Here is a 17262-nt window from a genome sequence, read left to right as displayed (position 1 = left end):
ACTAACAATAAAGCAATAAAATTACATTCTGACACATATATCTCTCGAACGACACGTTATTCAGTATCTCAATAAAATCTGAATTTAACTTTTATAGAAATCTAGAACGGGCTTGATAAATGATAATTCTGTTCAGGTTAAAGTTTTATACCCTGATGACAAAAACCTTATGTTTAAGAAAAGGCGTAGTCTGTTGGTGGTGCAATGGAATTTTATTTAATATTTTTGGAATGTACCATTAAAATCTCTCATTTGATGAGTACTAAATCATATATTTTTTCTTGGCGTAATTTGGTCGTACTATCTTCCAATTCTGAAATATATTCCCTAATTTATAATTCGCACCGGGAATCCCCCCCACTTCAAACTCCAAAATATGCTAGAACAAAAGTATGTCGAAAAAAGTGTGTGCGTGTAACCTTTACGCGCGATTGAAGTAAAACTTTTATTGTTATTTATTGTTGAAAGAGTAAAATGTTCCTGGGACTCTTTAAAATTTATTAATAACACTTTCACATTGTAGAAATATTTTTATTTAGGATACTTGAGAGTAGGAACTTCAAGGTTAGATCAGCACATGTCAATATAACCTTGTCTTTCACAATTGATCCGTTTGAAAATATTGGAAATAAAGAATCCTAATTGATTATGATATTTGCAACTAGCTGGCGTATAAGTCAAGTAGCGTGGAGTATATAACGTATACTTACGACCAATCCAAATTATTATTTTTAAATAGCGGAAACCAGACAGACGCCTGACGTAAGCATTATTTCCGTCAAAAAAAATCTGAGTAACTCCCTTGTCGCGCCTAAAGAAGTTTTACTTCAAAAATAAATCGCAGAAAACACATTATTGAGTACGTTACATCACTAGCTCGTTATTGCACGTCATCAGTAGTGTAACTTGTGACGCCCCGGCACTCCAGTGCGATGATTCAGCATTCTTTAGTCCGAAAGCCTTTTACGATTCCACTCTTTCATACTTGGCTTCGACAATTCCACTCTTAGTGCTCACGTGGTTTAAGATAATGTGTGAAACTATCCCAGTTCGTGTCAATTCACCCTTCTTCAATTACTCATTTTTAGGTATCGGTTTCTAAGAGGCTACCTTTATGTGTATGTGTGATTTATTTATACGATTTATTTATTTTCAAAAAGTAAGAAGTCTTTCGGGATTCTACAAGATATATTTCGGAGGGTGTGCTGAGGAACTATTCAATGTCCTTCCATATGTACCATCGAACTTTTTATTTTTATCGTATAGTAATAATTGTTAACATAATAGTAATTTGTAATTGTGACGACCACCTTGGCGCAATGGTGAAGGCTGAGAATTTAAGTAGGAGGTCCCGAGTTCGATTCCCGGCAGAGGCAATTTGGGAATTTATAATTTCTTAATTTTCTCTGGTCTGATCTGGTGGTAGGCTTTTGCCGTGGCTAGTTACCAACCTACCGCGTAGAAACCTATTTGGGGTATGACTACTATACTCCCTAACAGGTTAGCCCGCTACCATCTGATACTGCATCATCGTTTACAACCAGGTGAGATTGCAGACAAGTGCTAACTTATATTCGAATAAAAAAAAAATTGAGACCACCTCAGAGCCAGTGGAAAACCATCGTCTATAAATAGATCATCATTTCGCATGGCATCCCGCGTAGATGTTAAGTCTCATATCCCTGTTATTAAATCTGCAACCTCAGACCGGAAGGCAATGCTGCTTAGCAGCAGAAATAAGCATGGCGTTAGTACTTCCCCGGACGAGATATGGCACAAAAAGCTCTATTAAAAATAAGCGTTTAATAGGTATGGCGAGCGCACGAACGTTTACCTAGTTCCTCGCCTTATTAATGAATTACCCACTGATGTACGAGACAATATTTATCCTCGTAATATTAAGAAAAAACTGAAGTCCTTCTTTTTAAGTAACTCATGATCATTTTTATACATAACATGGTAAACTGGCAATAATGTTCCGTAGTTAACGTACCTAGACTTAATTCTCTGTTAGCATATATTACAAACCTGGGTGGTTTTCTGAGGCTAGCTATAATTATTTTTTATTTTTTTGGAAACTTTATGTAAATAAATAAATAAATAAAATAAAGTTCATTGATAACTGCGAGGCATCGGTTTAGTACTTAACTTTATTTTTCACAGTCAAAATCAAAAACTTTCATGCATCATGAAAAGAAAATAAAGTTCATTGATAACTGCGAGGCATCGGTTTAATACTTAACTTTATTTTTCGCAGTCAAAATCAAAAACTTTCATGCATCATGAAAAGATAGAACAAGAAGAAATACTTTATTGCACACAAACATCGAAATATACATAAAAACCCTATCCCTACTAATATTATAAATGTGAATGTAAGTTTGTTTGTTACGCTTTCACGCAAAAACTACCTAACCAATCTTAATGAAACTCTTTATACATATTCTTGAAGGTATTAGAAATAATTAAGTTATCTTTTCATTGAAAAAAATATATTATGTAAAATAAAAAAATGTTTGTGAAAAAATCAAAAAATCTCATATATGACTATATGTGTATACTATGTAGCAGAACGCTGCCTCCCAAAATTACGCGGGCGAAGCCGCAGGGCACATCTAGTATAGAATAAACAAAAGAATAAAAATTGTAGGCATGCAAAGACGGCCTTAATGCTGCAACCAATCTCTTACTGGCAACCTCTGGCAGAAGGAAAGATGTGTGATATCCTGGGATCAATGGGTGCCACGGTTTCCAAGACCACCAGTTCTGTAGCCCCCTATTCGATTACTTCCCCTGCTTGACATAGCGTATTTGTAAAGCGATATTTACATTATAATTGCCAGTATACTTAATGTATCCGCAAATATCCCAAATGTACTTTTTTCACAAATCGTATTTAATTAATATAAATTGCCAAATAAACAGTCTTTTGATTTGTCGTTTCTATGCTACGAGTATAAGATTCTTGATTTATTCGTACAAATAAACTAAATATAGCTAATGTCTACACTTTACCATTTTTAGGCAAAACCATCGGTAGCGGTGATAGCCCAGTGGGTAAGCTTGACCTCACTTTCGGGAGGCCGAGTTCGAATCCCAGGCACCTTTAACTTTTCTAAGTTATGTGCGTTTTTAAGTAATTAAAATATCACTTGCTTCGACGGTGAAGGAAACCTGCATGCCTGACAATTCTTGATGATGTTCTCAAAGGCGTGTGGAGTCCTATTATGTCCACTACGGCGTTAACCCCTTCTCATTGTGGCGGAAAACCGTCTTCTGTAGTGGGCCAGTAATGAGTAGATATGATGATGATTACCATTTTTAGGCAAGTATAACGAAAATTTGATTCTCTTCTCTTCTTCGTCGTTTACTTCATTACTGAAGGTCGTGTCCGGATTCAAGTTCCTTCGTAGCGAATTTTACTACTTCCATCCTGTTCTATCCTCGGCCTTTTTGATAGCTTATGTGATAGGGAGGCCTGTAAGCGACTTTACCTGGTCAGACCAGCGACGAGGTGTTCGGCCACGTGGTCTTTTACCCTCCACCTCACCTACAAGTATTCTGGGATACAAAATTTCATTAATACCAATAAAAAAATCTCGAGGTTTATTTTCGTCTTCATCCGCGTTGATAATTTATTTTTGCTACTACGTTCCTCTCCGGCAATTCAACAAACTCCGTGCCAAAAATCAAATTGTTGCTTAGATAGGGCGTAATGAAATGACAAACAAACATACATACATCGCATTTATAATTTTAGTAAGGATATCACTATAAGTTAGCCCTTGACTTGTAACTCAGTAAATGATGATGCAATCTAAAATGATAAAGGGGTAACCTGCAAGGAGCATGGCATTTATACTGAACCGATACACCCCCATCATAAACCCTTCTGATAATAATAATAGCAAAATTGAGAAATATTTCCTTACACTGTCATTAAATAAACGCTGGCTTGTTAAAACTAATGTGTTAAAATTGGGTAGTGTTACAGGATTCAGTAACTTTGTTAAATTATGAAAGTTTCGCTGCGGACCTGTAGTTTAAGTTTTATTCAGACAGTTTATAACAGTTAAACATTATATCAACTTAAAATTGGATTTTTAAACAAAACAAACCGATTCGACAGAACGACCAATTCCGTGGTTATTCGGATTATCATCATCATCCGGCCTGTGAATATCCCACAGCTGGGCACAGACAAAGTTAATTAAACTAACTGGAGATATATGGAAAACAAAAATTGCTTTTATAATGAGCAATTTAGGATAAAATAAGTGCTATATATTTTTGGATGGATGCAATTTCGAAAAGTGATTTATTTAATTAAATGACTCTCTTGCGTTTATTCACAAATGTATTAACATTTGCGAATAAACGCAAGCTTTTGTTCATAAAGTATTATCAATGATCGTACAGAAGGACCCTGTTAGTGCTAGAAAGCACTTGTGTTAAAATTTCAACTTTCCGCACGATACAGCTACAGTTTTTTTCACTTTTAACACTCTTTGAGCAACTTTATTAAAAAAAGACATATATAGGTATTTCCCCCGAAAAATGAAAGCAAGTGGCTGACCTCATAACTCTCTATAAATTTCTTCGTAATACTTTGGATTCCCCTGACATGCTTTATCAGATAAGTATCAATGTCCCCGTCGTATTCCGAGATACCGTGCGATAAAAAGCTTCGTTTCCAAATGTTCCAATAGTAAACCTAGGCAATTTTCGTCAAGTAATAACATGATTAATGTTTATGACCTAAGAACAATGAAATAACAATCGATAAAACCCTGGCATTGAGATCTTTCATGACTATTTAGTTTTAGGACTAATTTAATTATAAAGAATACTATTTTTACAATTGTTTCTTAATTCTTATAATTATTTAATGTATTTTTATTTTTTGCTTTCGATTTTATTTTAATTAATTTTAATTTTATCTTTAATGCTGTGAATATCTGTTAGGATAACTGTACTCGGAATTCGAATATAACATAAGATTGATAATGACTTAATACAATGTATGTTATGAAATAAATAAATAAACATTAATGACGCGCTTTATGTTCGAAAACTAATTCAACATTAATACTAAGAAATATGAATATTTCCACGTATTCATTGAAAAATATATTTTAAAATATTACCTTGAAAGTTCTACACATACCTGGTTTCTTTTCTCTATCTTTATCTAGTCTCTTAGTTTTGTGTTCGCTATAATATATAGACCATAACTTAAGTCCGTAACTTATAACTTATATGTAACCTTAGGGCGCAAGTAAATCATTTCCAATAACGACGTTACACAGTTCTTCGCGAAGGTAGATGCTGAAAAATGTTTTATACAAACCTTCAGGGGTGTTTCTTTATGAAAGCCGAAACATAAAAATGCGTACAATATAAATATATGGCGACGGTGAATGAAAATGTAAAAAGGGCGTAAAAGATCTTATGATTATTTCCACTTTCAAAGTTTTACGTTTATTAAACATGCTGCGATCTCCTTTCATTTTTATGAAGAATCATAGTAACAAAATATATGTCAATCTTACCTCCCTAGTCTCTAGTTTCGATTTCATGTACACCTGAATGACAATAACTTCGTCGCGTCGTAGAACCAAGCGATGGAACCGGGACATAATAGAGTATATTGTGGGGATTCCCACATGGTGCTGCTTTTGTACAGTAGTTCTCTCGAACTCGTTTATTTTCATATGCTCGCCTTGTGGAGATCTAAGGTATGTACTATGTACCTAAATAATAATGTGTTGTGCGTTTTATAAGCCTTTTCTTTCATGCATAGAAGTTTCAGTAAAAGTATAATAATCGATCTATACTATTATAGATAAGTGTACGGGATCTATGGTGATACGGTCGACGTAACAATAGGAAGATTTTCCTCCGAGCGAGTTATGGTGCGCGGGACCGAAGTCAACCATTCATCTTTGGAAGTTGTATATATTGTAATTTTTGTGTGAACATTTCTTTAGCGCGATGCAGGATCATTTTGGCGCCATCTAGTTTAGTAATGTGGAGACCGTTACATAAGAATGCAGCTGTCACCACCCCTTCTCTTTCAGCGGGTGCCGTACGAAGGTCTAATGCGTTGACCCACCCTGACCAGTGAGGTGATTATGGGCTAACGCTTCCGTTAGAAGAGGCCTTTAGTCTAGCAGTGGAGTGTTATAAGCTGTTGATGATGATAAAAGATTCTACGGTTGATATATCTTCATCAGCATCAGACGAAGCTTTTTCAGATGAAATATGACATACATATTCATTTGACATAAAGGAAAAGCTTTTTTTTTCCTCCTGCTTATAGACGAGCGCTTGACTGCAATCACACCTGATGGTAAGCGATGACGCAGCCTAAGGTGGAGCGCGCTTGCCTAGAAGATGCCTATTCACTCTTGATTTTAAGGTTCTCATATTGTAGAATCTGGGAAAAATGGAAGCTGGAAGAGCATTCCAGATCCTAGCGGTGCGGATCAGAAACGAAGATGCGAAGCGCTTCGTACGCGTCCGCGGTATATCGACCACGTAGGGATGCAGATCCTTACTGTGCCTCGCGGTTCGATGGTAAAAAGGCGTCGGGGGGAACTAGATCAATTCAATTCAGTTCAATTCAATTCAATTTTATTTATTTGCTGATACAGGTAAATAGGTGTTACAGGAAAAAATATATATGCAGATCTTAACTGTACCACGCCAAATTGGCATGCAAATTGTTTTCAGGGTAGTGTTTAAAATTTTAATTTGTTACTACTAGGTACAATTAAAATATTGGCAATTACAAATAGTTCTTGTGTGCTTTTCCTTTAGCTATACATATTTCACGTGTGCCATGGAGACCCCGGAGCCACAGGGTCTTAAGGTGCTGAGTACTGATCAATTTATCTGTGTTTTTTTGCGAACTGGTTTTTTTATACGAATATTATTAATAGTTTATATAATACTAAATGTTTATATGTGGTTACACCTATCAATGTGATTTGAAAAATAAAAGGTAATTTAATCACACAATACTAAATAATAATTATTACTATGTTTATTTCGGCAACTAGGACCCAATTTCAGTTTCCGCTCTATTGCTGAATAAAATAAAATATTATATTCCAATAATCAAAAAACTTATACTAGATTTTAATAATGAATATAAAAAAACGTTATATATCAGCAAATTTTATAGTATTTCAGATATTTTATTACAAATTAACGCGATTAAAACTAATATCAGCTTTCATATAATATATTCAGATTGTTTCTAAGTTCGATTAAGGCAATTATTTTGTCAGAGTGAATAGCGAATAAAAAATCGGCCAAATGATTGATGTAAGCTAAGTGCTCTAATTACAGGCAGACGTCGCGTGCGATAGAATAATTGTGCGTTACTTTTAATGGTGTCGGCCATTTTTCATTTGTTGTGGCTGTGATTGATGTTGTAACTTATTGAGATTTTTTTGTGACGGTTTTAGTATAAGCTCCGCCCTTGTATCGAGGGCTCGAAATATAACGGAATATTTCTGTAACATCGTGTTATAAAAACGAGTTTTCACATTTATTGAATCAGAGTTTCGTTTCATTATTTCGGTTAGCTGTGTAAAAGTGTATATTTCGATTATTTTTGTAAATTAATTAAAAAGTTTCCTGGTTTCTATGCATTAAAACGTCTTAAGCGCTTAAAAAATGATATATTGCTAACGACATACGCACTAACACAAGTGCACTTTACTATGAATTTGTAATACATATAATAAATATAATACGCTAGTAATCGGAGCATCACATTCACTGGAATGCGATACTCTGATTGCGAGCGTATCAAATCAATCCTCTATCAAAAAGCTGGACTGTCCGACTAAAATGGAATCCATCCTTATTGTTTAGAAACCAAAATTAAACAATTCTAACTAGTGGCTTAGGCGGAACGTGTGTAAAATAAAAATCTGTAGTACAGAATAAGTGACTCTAAACCTAGTGGATTTAAGTCAATTTTGCTGTGATGGTGTAATGTTTCGATTTGCGAAAGCGGCAGCGGCTCCGTGTCCACCCATACATACAAGATTGCTACCTGGTGATGTAAAGCGTGCCGTATATACCTTAAACGTGGCTACACCACGTTTAAGGTATATACGGCACGCTATACGTTGAAGTAGCTACGCAGTGTTTTGTCACATTCTGACATTTGAAAGGTGCTGTCATTTGAAGTGTGGCAAACTACTGCGTAACTATTTCGAGGTTATGCACCGTTTATTAATAAGGTAAGACCTTATTAATAAACGCTGCGTGTTTACCAGAAAAACTTACATCATAGAAAGATTTTACTCTAGACTATTTTGTCCACTAAGTTGTGTGCGTCGGGACAGCGGTTGGTAAGTATTGGAATCAAATGAAACATGATCTGTTATTTAGTAGTATTTGATAAATATGCAAAAACATTTAAAAACGAGTTTAAAAATAGAGGGTACTGCCAAACTGACATTAGGTTGGCGTGTGGCGTCTAATCGACGTATTTCACTTGGTGTGTATACATCAGATATCAGTAGTCTTTTATCATCAGATACCTGACAAAAAAATGCATTCAATCAATTCCACCCCTTTCATTAAAAAGGGAAAAATGGTTAATTTGTTTAATCCGAAACGCCTACGGATATTATCATAGCAATGTTACTAATAAGTATAAATCCGATCCTCCGTAAGATTGCTGTGATAATATCCGTAGGCACAAGTAAAGCATTTTTCCGTGTTTATTACTAAAACAATACTAAATAATAGATCATGTTTTATTTGATTTCAATTCTTACCACACGCGATTCTTACGTACACGACTCAGTTTTACACCGAAATTAACGAGCGCTATAGGTAATGAAAATATTTATATAGCCTCTGTTTTTACAGTTTGAAGCATTTAAATATTATTTCTTAACGCATATAAACAAATTTTCTGCTTCGTGAGAAACTTATACTTCCTTTAATTTCTTTGAGTTTTTTCCAAGGCGTTTGCAGAATTTTAATTTATTTATTACATTAATGTTTAATAAGTACTTTATTTAACGAATATTACCAGCCCTCTACGGAGTACGGGTCTCCTCCCACAATGATGGTTGTTTAGGCCGTAGTCCACCACGCTGGCCCAGTGCAGATTGGTGGACTCCACACACCTTTGAAAACATTGTGTAGAACTCTCAGGCACAAATAGCTTTTCTCCTGGAATACTTTACACACTAGTTGATATTTTGCTTTACAATGATTCGTTTAGTTTGTTATCACATTTCGAATTATCAAACATTTTGATCCATTCCCTGCATAAGATTTGTTGAAACCTGTCCAACAATATATCAGTAAGTAACACAATAGCATAGACGGAAAGCACAGTTAACCTAACTGTCCGCAATTTGGACTCCCATGAAATAGGATAAATCAGCCCTGCACATTTCTAATTGTATGCATTACACAATATACTCTATAACAAGGCTGATACGTTTCAAAATAGTACTTTTTACAGATTTACTTTGTTCCATTATGGATCTAACTACGTAAGCTACTTAGAATTATACTCATTCGAATATATTCTTTATCCGAAAGTATTAAAGTCGTAATTTGCATGCGGTAATTGTAGCACATTACGTAGTTGTCTAAATGTCTATTGCGGGTACATGGTAGAGTTAATGGAGCAAGTGTTATTGAAGCCAGATATTACACAAATTCTGTACCGCGTACAGGTTACAAAAGCACAAACAGTGCGGTCGTGATAATATGAGTTAATGCGCACACTAAATACATTTATGCTGAACAATCCAGTTCGGGTCGACGCGATAACCCTTTAAATCGGATTATGAGTTCACTTGATTAAAATTTATTAATATACAAAGTACATTAGGCTTAAATGTTGAGACCAGTAGCATGTTATTACCGCTAGAGTCTGCGATGTTACCCAAATATTTAGAAGTGGTCAGAGAATCAATACGAATTATTGAACCGGTAGTACTTCCCCGAGCGAACTGTGTTACAAAACGATCTACTTAATACTCCATTCATAGTTTGAGACCTTAAAATTCACTTATTTATAACTATTATAAGATAAGTAGTTGTTACCCATAAAAACTTTTACCCGCTTTTCTATATTTTATAACCCGACCTACCGCGTCGCACCGTCCTCCGCCGTCCTTCTTTACCTCGTCATCTTATACTTTTAGGATATATTTTTTTTAGCAGGTAAATCTAGCATAAGAACAACAAAATTGTTCTTTGTTAATATTATGAACTCGCTTGAAGTTTATTTTTTGTAATAATTGCTATTTTATTTTACTGAAATAAAGTGTTAGGTAACTTTAGGTGAAAACAAAAGCCTGTTCTCATAAACTCCAGCTTACAGGGTCCTTTTGTATTCTCTCACGGCTAAGAAGGTAAGTGCTTTGTAACATTACACTTGACATTTTGGTCAAGTCGGTTCTTTTTCTCTAGAAACCGCGTTAGCCGTCACATTCATGCAAAATTTCTTTGAATGAGCTATGAAAAAAAGTTACTAATTGTAATTTTTACCCTTCCGAAAAACAAGTTCTAAGTATAATTTCTCTGGACGAGAATTATCGAGAGAGGGATTACAGGTAGTTATTTCTTTACATGAAAGAGAAGGAGGGAATCGGAGACAGCTGTATATTGTATAACTAAATAGTTACAACAATACGTCAACGTCAGATGCAGAAGTGAATGATTTTATTTTATCTATTAAAAAAACACTTCTGCCTGAACTTTTTGTGACAGAGCTTGTCTGGGGAGGTAGTACCCACAATGCATTGTTGCACTGCTGTGTTCCGGTCAAAACGTGTGGTTGGCGGGGAAATTACAGATACATGACCTACCTGGCATATCACCTAGGCCTCAGATGGAAATAGATTGATCAATGAGCATGCAATGTTTTTCGCCCACCATCAGGTGATCTGCCTGGTCCGTCAATTACTGTAAAAAAAGCAAACAGCGGCTCAGTTATTGCAATAACCCAAAATTATTGGCCCGACCCGGGATCGAACCCAGAACCACGTAATTTATACTAAGTAATAAAAGTAAAGTAGTAGTAAAGTAAATGTGATGAACATGAATGTTTTTCAATAACACAAGCTTTGGGGCTAGATGGCGATGTGTGTATTGTCGCAGTATATTTATTTATAAACTAGCTGACCTGCGCAACTTTGTCTGCATAAAATCAGTTATTATCTGATGTAATATCTTTAAAAAACGAAGAACCTAAGTGCAGCGCTACCTACGGGGTCCAGTTTTATTATACTCGTAGCTTATAACTATTTAATACGCGGCCGGGCGGCCCTCTGCATTTTTCTTGCTTTTAGCATTTCTATACCCGTTGTAACTTCTAAACATAGGTCTAATTTGAATAATTTAAAGAGGAATTTGCAATATAAAACTATTTATTTGGATAAGGATTAAATTCATGATAGCAATGCCACCATCATTGGATTTTATCAGTGTTTTGATTGACAAATTATAACAAAAAGTGGTTATTGTGACCTAACAGTTAGACATATAGCCTCCCAGACATTTTATAGGTAATAATTATGACTTTAAACATAAAGCACATTATTTTTATGGATTATCAATCATTTTCGAGGCGTACTCCAGTAAAGCTCCAAGTCAGTATGACATCTTTAACAAACATCGTTATATTTCAGCCAACAATTTACAGAAACCCATACTAAAATAAACTTAAACCTTCCGCATGAGTCACTCTGTACATTAGTAGTAGTATAGTACAAAAATCCGTTCGGTAGTTTTTCGCTAAGACACACAGACAGAAAAGTAGCCTTTGTCACTTTTCAGGTTCTCAACTAAGCCTATCCAAAAAACCACGATTATCTAAAACGCAACTTGCGCGGATTTTGAAAACAATTGCGGAAAAATTGTGATGCTATCCTGTTGAAGCTGTTTGCTTTTCCGGGATAAAAAGAAGCCTATGAGTTATTCCAGACTATATTGTATGTCTCTACCAAAATTTAGCGGATCATCCGATGTGGCGTTAAAGTGAAACAAACAAGCATCCATCCATCCATACATACACCCATCCATACATCTATTCTCACAAACTTTCGCATTTATAATATAAGTAGGGCGGTACGCATGCATTCGTTGTTTCATATGCCTTGCGACTTGCTGTTATCAGTGAAGAGTTATGCCCTTTATCTCTGAGAATATTTATCAGATCTTCATAAAAATCAGAGAATACATGCTTGATACACTTTCAAATAAAAAAGAATTATTAAAATCGGTTAAAATTGAACTTAGCTATGAAGTATAATTGATAAAAACTTCCATTCCATTTCCCGGAGGTAACTTATTGTTTATCGTGATAAAAAGTAGCCTATTGACCCGGAATATCAGCTACAACTATATTAAATTGTGTCTAAATCCGTTCAGTAGTTTTCACGTGATGCCCGGACAGACAGACAGACAAACAGACAGACAGACAGAAAAAATTAAATAAAAATCTGTTTTGGACTCAGTATCGATTATAAAGCAGCCCCCTGTAAAATTTTTCAAAATATATGAAATGTACAGAAATCTTCCAGTTACAGTTTTATTATAAGTATAAACAGATAAATATTTTGAAATAGAATAGAATAAAAAAAGTTTATTGCAACATAACACAAGGGGAAAACACAAGGAAAACATTAATAGCACTTTGCTTGATTGCAAAGGCGGCCTTATCCCTATATGCAACAGTTTTTTTTTACATATTTAAAAATCTATAGCCGCTTCCCCCACCGATGTAAAGGTATATATCATATAACATTTTTTTCTTCTTATCATCTAAGCTTTGCATCCCAATAGGTCTCTACGACGCTCGAGTAAATCCCCATTTAGCATCGTGGGCTCCCCTACTACTAAAAGTGATCTTTTTATTTATTTTCAAGGTGTGTATCATAACTCTGAAAGGCCACAAACTTAAAAGTGAGGGAGTGATGATCAAAGGTTACATCTTACTGTAAGATACCTAGGTTTAATATTTTAATTTCTTTACGATCATATCTTTTACGCTGTTATAGAATATTGACGCGAACCGCAAGCCTTTCAAGCCGAGCCCTTTCCCTTGATCACCAAGTGTAGTAGTAGCACTAAAGTACACTGCTGCCCACTCTCCGTTATACTCCCCTACTCTTAGTCGCCTCATACGACACTTGCGAGAAGACGAGGGGTAGGAACAGCAGTATTCTGATCTCCTACCACCACATGGGACCCACATAAGATAAGACTAATGTGGCATCTCGCATAAGGGGACTTACAGCGAATGTTGTTCGAAATTTCAAGACTTACAGCGTTAATTTTTTCATTACATCTCTTTCATCTTCAACAAAAATGCATCAAAATGAAATACGGGCGCACGTTCTAATTAATCTCCTTTTCATATTGCACCACAAATTGTATATTGTGGCGTTTAATTTAAGAGGGCCCTGTCTGTGAAATAATATTAAAAGAGGTTGCTTTGTGAGGCGCCAACAAATTGGCGGAAACACGGTGCGGCGGCCTTCGGTCTGTGCGATGTAAAATATGGTTTTGTTTATTTAACAGCAGTAGTAGCCCAGTGGATAGGACCTCGAATTCACTTTCGGGGGTCGAGTTTGAACACCAGCCTGTAACTTTTCTAAGTTAAGTTAAGTTATGTGCGTTTTAATCGATTTAAATAACACTTGCTTCAACGCCACAACAAACTTAGCTGGGTATTTTTTTTTGTTATCACCATCTCACAGTAAATTAATATTAAGCAATGAAGTTAGATGAATTCACACCCAAAATTTTTTTTTCGATCAAGTAATCCTTAACATTATAATAGAATTGTTCTGTAAGCTTACGTTTTATATAAACTTTGAACTAATTGGGAGAAATCTCGAAGATTTCATTTGTTAATTTGTAAAAAAATATTATACAATTGCCCTTGAATTTATTAGCAATTATATGTAGCCTAGTAAACTGCAAAACGAATTTATTTCTTTTTAATTTTTTTATATTTTTATGGACATAAATTAAATTTTCAATGATGTACTGACTATGCACCGTAATTATTTTAAATATGTTTTTGTTTTTGTTCGCAAAACTGACAATCAACTGCTTACTCTAATATAAACTATAGCACTATTTGGCATGTGTATACAATTGTGTAGCTTCTTTAAATTTATCCTTTAATGACTCTCTTCTATACAAAACAAACTTAACCAAGTTAATAGAGACCACAAGGTGTTAACAATTTTGGAAGCTAAACAGAATTGCGTATAAGAGTAAACGCTAGACAGCGCAGTCTCAAAGGAACACCTAACTTTGCTAGAGCGATGATTTCCGACGTCTTGTTATGATAAATAATACTAGTTTGTGCATGCTACTTCTTCCCAGAGGAAAAACTGGACTTTCTGGTGACTTTTCTGATGTTAAAGATGTTCAATAGTGGCATTAATGGCTTGACATTAGGTAACCTGCTTGCATGTTAAAGCATACGTATATCTACTGCAAGCTTATTGCAAACTCAATAGAACTTATTTTTCTTTGGGGTTAGGTCGGTCTCATACCGAATAAAACCCCACGGAGCAACCAGTCGCCTAATGGCTGAGCCACAGGAACGCTTTCAAACATTTCCGCAAACCTAATGTTATCCCTAATTTGACCCTACCATTGGTGTTTTCCACCCGTTTGATTTTGAAAAGCTCTTTACTATTCTTGTGTCTTCATAATTCTTTATTTCAAATGAAATTTAAATGGTTTATAGTAAACAAAAATGTTCCAACAAAAAAAAACGATTCTACTGTACAAATAAAAAACAAATAAATATATTTTACTTGACACCGACTTGATAATGTTGTACAACTTCAAGTCGGTGCCAAGTAAAATGTAGAAAAAAACTACTTACTTTGTATTCCCTTCTATATGGAGGCTAGGAAAGTACCTACCTATAATTTTCTACATAAAACTTTGAACCGACTTAAAAATGATGAAGAAAATATTTATATCCTGCTTTTTAATTGTATGAAAGTCGGTTTTTTTTATTAAAAAAAAAATCTTTTTTACGCTTTTTAGTGGCTAGATTTGCAATTATCTAAGTTATAATAGTCAAATAACCTTTAGAAAATATATTTTTCCCGAACCTGGGGCGTTAATAATACTACAGAATTATGTATAAGTTGGTTAAAAAAATGCTAACCTTTGTTTTATTTCTTTATTAATCGCTATACTTTGGATTACGTTGTCTAAATTATGTGTCTCTGTGTTAACAGATTTTGAGTGTACGTTGTCTGTTAGTAATTAACAGTATTGTTGTATAGTTTAAGACGAATGTGAAAGAAGAAAGGAGTAAAGAAAAACCAAATAAGAGATTTATAGATTAAAGGAGTAGATGAGACGGGTAATAAAAGTAAGTGGAACAAAAATACATATTTTAGGGTTTACCCCAGAGTATGAGAGCAAAATAAAACAAAACGAAACTTATCGGTGTCACTAGGTGATTATTTCCTGTATTCGATTATTTGATATGCAGTCTGTCAGTCAGTCAGTTGAATTTTGAATTTGAATTTGAAGAATCTATCAAAATAGTATTGTATAAATAATAAAAAAGCTAGTAAAAGTTAGTGGAACAAAAATACATATTGCTGTGCTGACCCCACAGTGTGATACTAAGAGCAAGGGAAGCTATGAGAAACATAAGTGTCGTTAATAATTTTCTTTATTTGATTGTTTCCTTGAACAGAAAATAATCAAATCTTGGTGTTTAAACTTGTTAGAAAAACCATAGCACGTGATATTAAATTTTAAATTTTCCTATACTAATATAAAATAATAAATAAATATTCTATAACAATACACGCATCGCCATCTAGCCCCAAAGTAAGCGTAGCTTGTGTTTTGGATACTAAAATGACTGATGAATATTTTTTATAAATAATTAACATAAATACTTATAATATAAGAATAAACACCGAGACAATAAAAAAAATCCATGTTCATCATACAAACATTGTCCAGTTGTTTCAATCGAACCCACGGCTTTGGACTCAGAAAGCAGTGTCGCTGCCCACTGCGCCAATCGGTCGTCGAATAATTAAATATCGTTGCATCCTGTGTTATATTTGATGGAAAAGTAGCAAAAGCCGTTTTGATACCGATACCATTGTTGAAGCATTCATATACAAAGATCCAAGATTGTATTATCTTAGAACCAAATACCACACTATCTAGATACAGAACAGTATGTCTCGAGTGCAAGTGAAATATTTGAAAGGAGAGCGAGTTGCCGTGAAGCTCTTTGTTTACAAATCGCGGGCCAACAACTTTGCTTTGTGCTTTAACAGATTGTGTCTGATTATATATTTACCAGTCTTGGCATCTATGGAGAGGTTCAGTTCCTTATTCTACAACTGAATTTATACAAAGTCACAACAAAGTGCATTCAGTTAATTTCAACCGTTATTCTGACCTCCGTTTGCACTGTTGCTTTTAATGGAAGATGTTGGGTTCGATTCCTGGCATGAGAGGCGTCTAGAGTTTAGTATTGGAACTGTTCATCGGTATGACTAGAAAAACTCTCTAAGCCGTTGATCATCAATGAGATTGTGGTCAAAAGCTAATTTGTAGAGGAATAAATAAAGTACAGCGTGTTATTTGAATGCACAGTTTAGACGATAACCAAAAACATGCACGTTAAATCTGCGAATGTCTCTTTATGAGCATAGTTTATGCGCAGCGCATAGTATAATGCTATGCATTATATCAACACAGTTAAAACCGCGAGGAATAGCTAGTGTTAGAGAATGTGGGGATAGGACCTAAATAATACTAGTTTTCACTTATTACATTTGGCATATAATCGAATATAGTTTTCCCCTACAATTGCTTGATACAGAATGAATGCATGAAAAAGTAATGCTTCTACTTTTATACGGCTCAGGTACCATTTACAATGTTGACAACAAGACAAACCAATAATAATATTATATGATATTAGTTTCCGGTAAGTTATTTCAGAAACTATTATAATTAATCTATTTGGAAAAATATTAAATATTTAGATTTTTAAGCAAAAGCAAATTTTAACTATTTAAGCTATTCCATATTAAAGAATCATCTAGTGATGTCAAATGCAATATGGCGTAGCGTTCATTCACGTAGCAAAAGAACAAGTTTATTATAAATTGGTTGGTATTGACCTACGAGTATGTCATTATGTTTTTGCTATGAGTTCTATAAACTGTGGCATTAGTCTCAGATCCCAAG

The sequence above is a fragment of the Pararge aegeria genome, chromosome 10 (genome assembly GCF_905163445.1).
Source record: "Pararge aegeria chromosome 10, ilParAegt1.1, whole genome shotgun sequence".
Classification (NCBI taxonomy): domain Eukaryota; kingdom Metazoa; phylum Arthropoda; class Insecta; order Lepidoptera; family Nymphalidae; genus Pararge; species Pararge aegeria.
Note: the sequence above shows the minus strand (reverse complement) of the source record.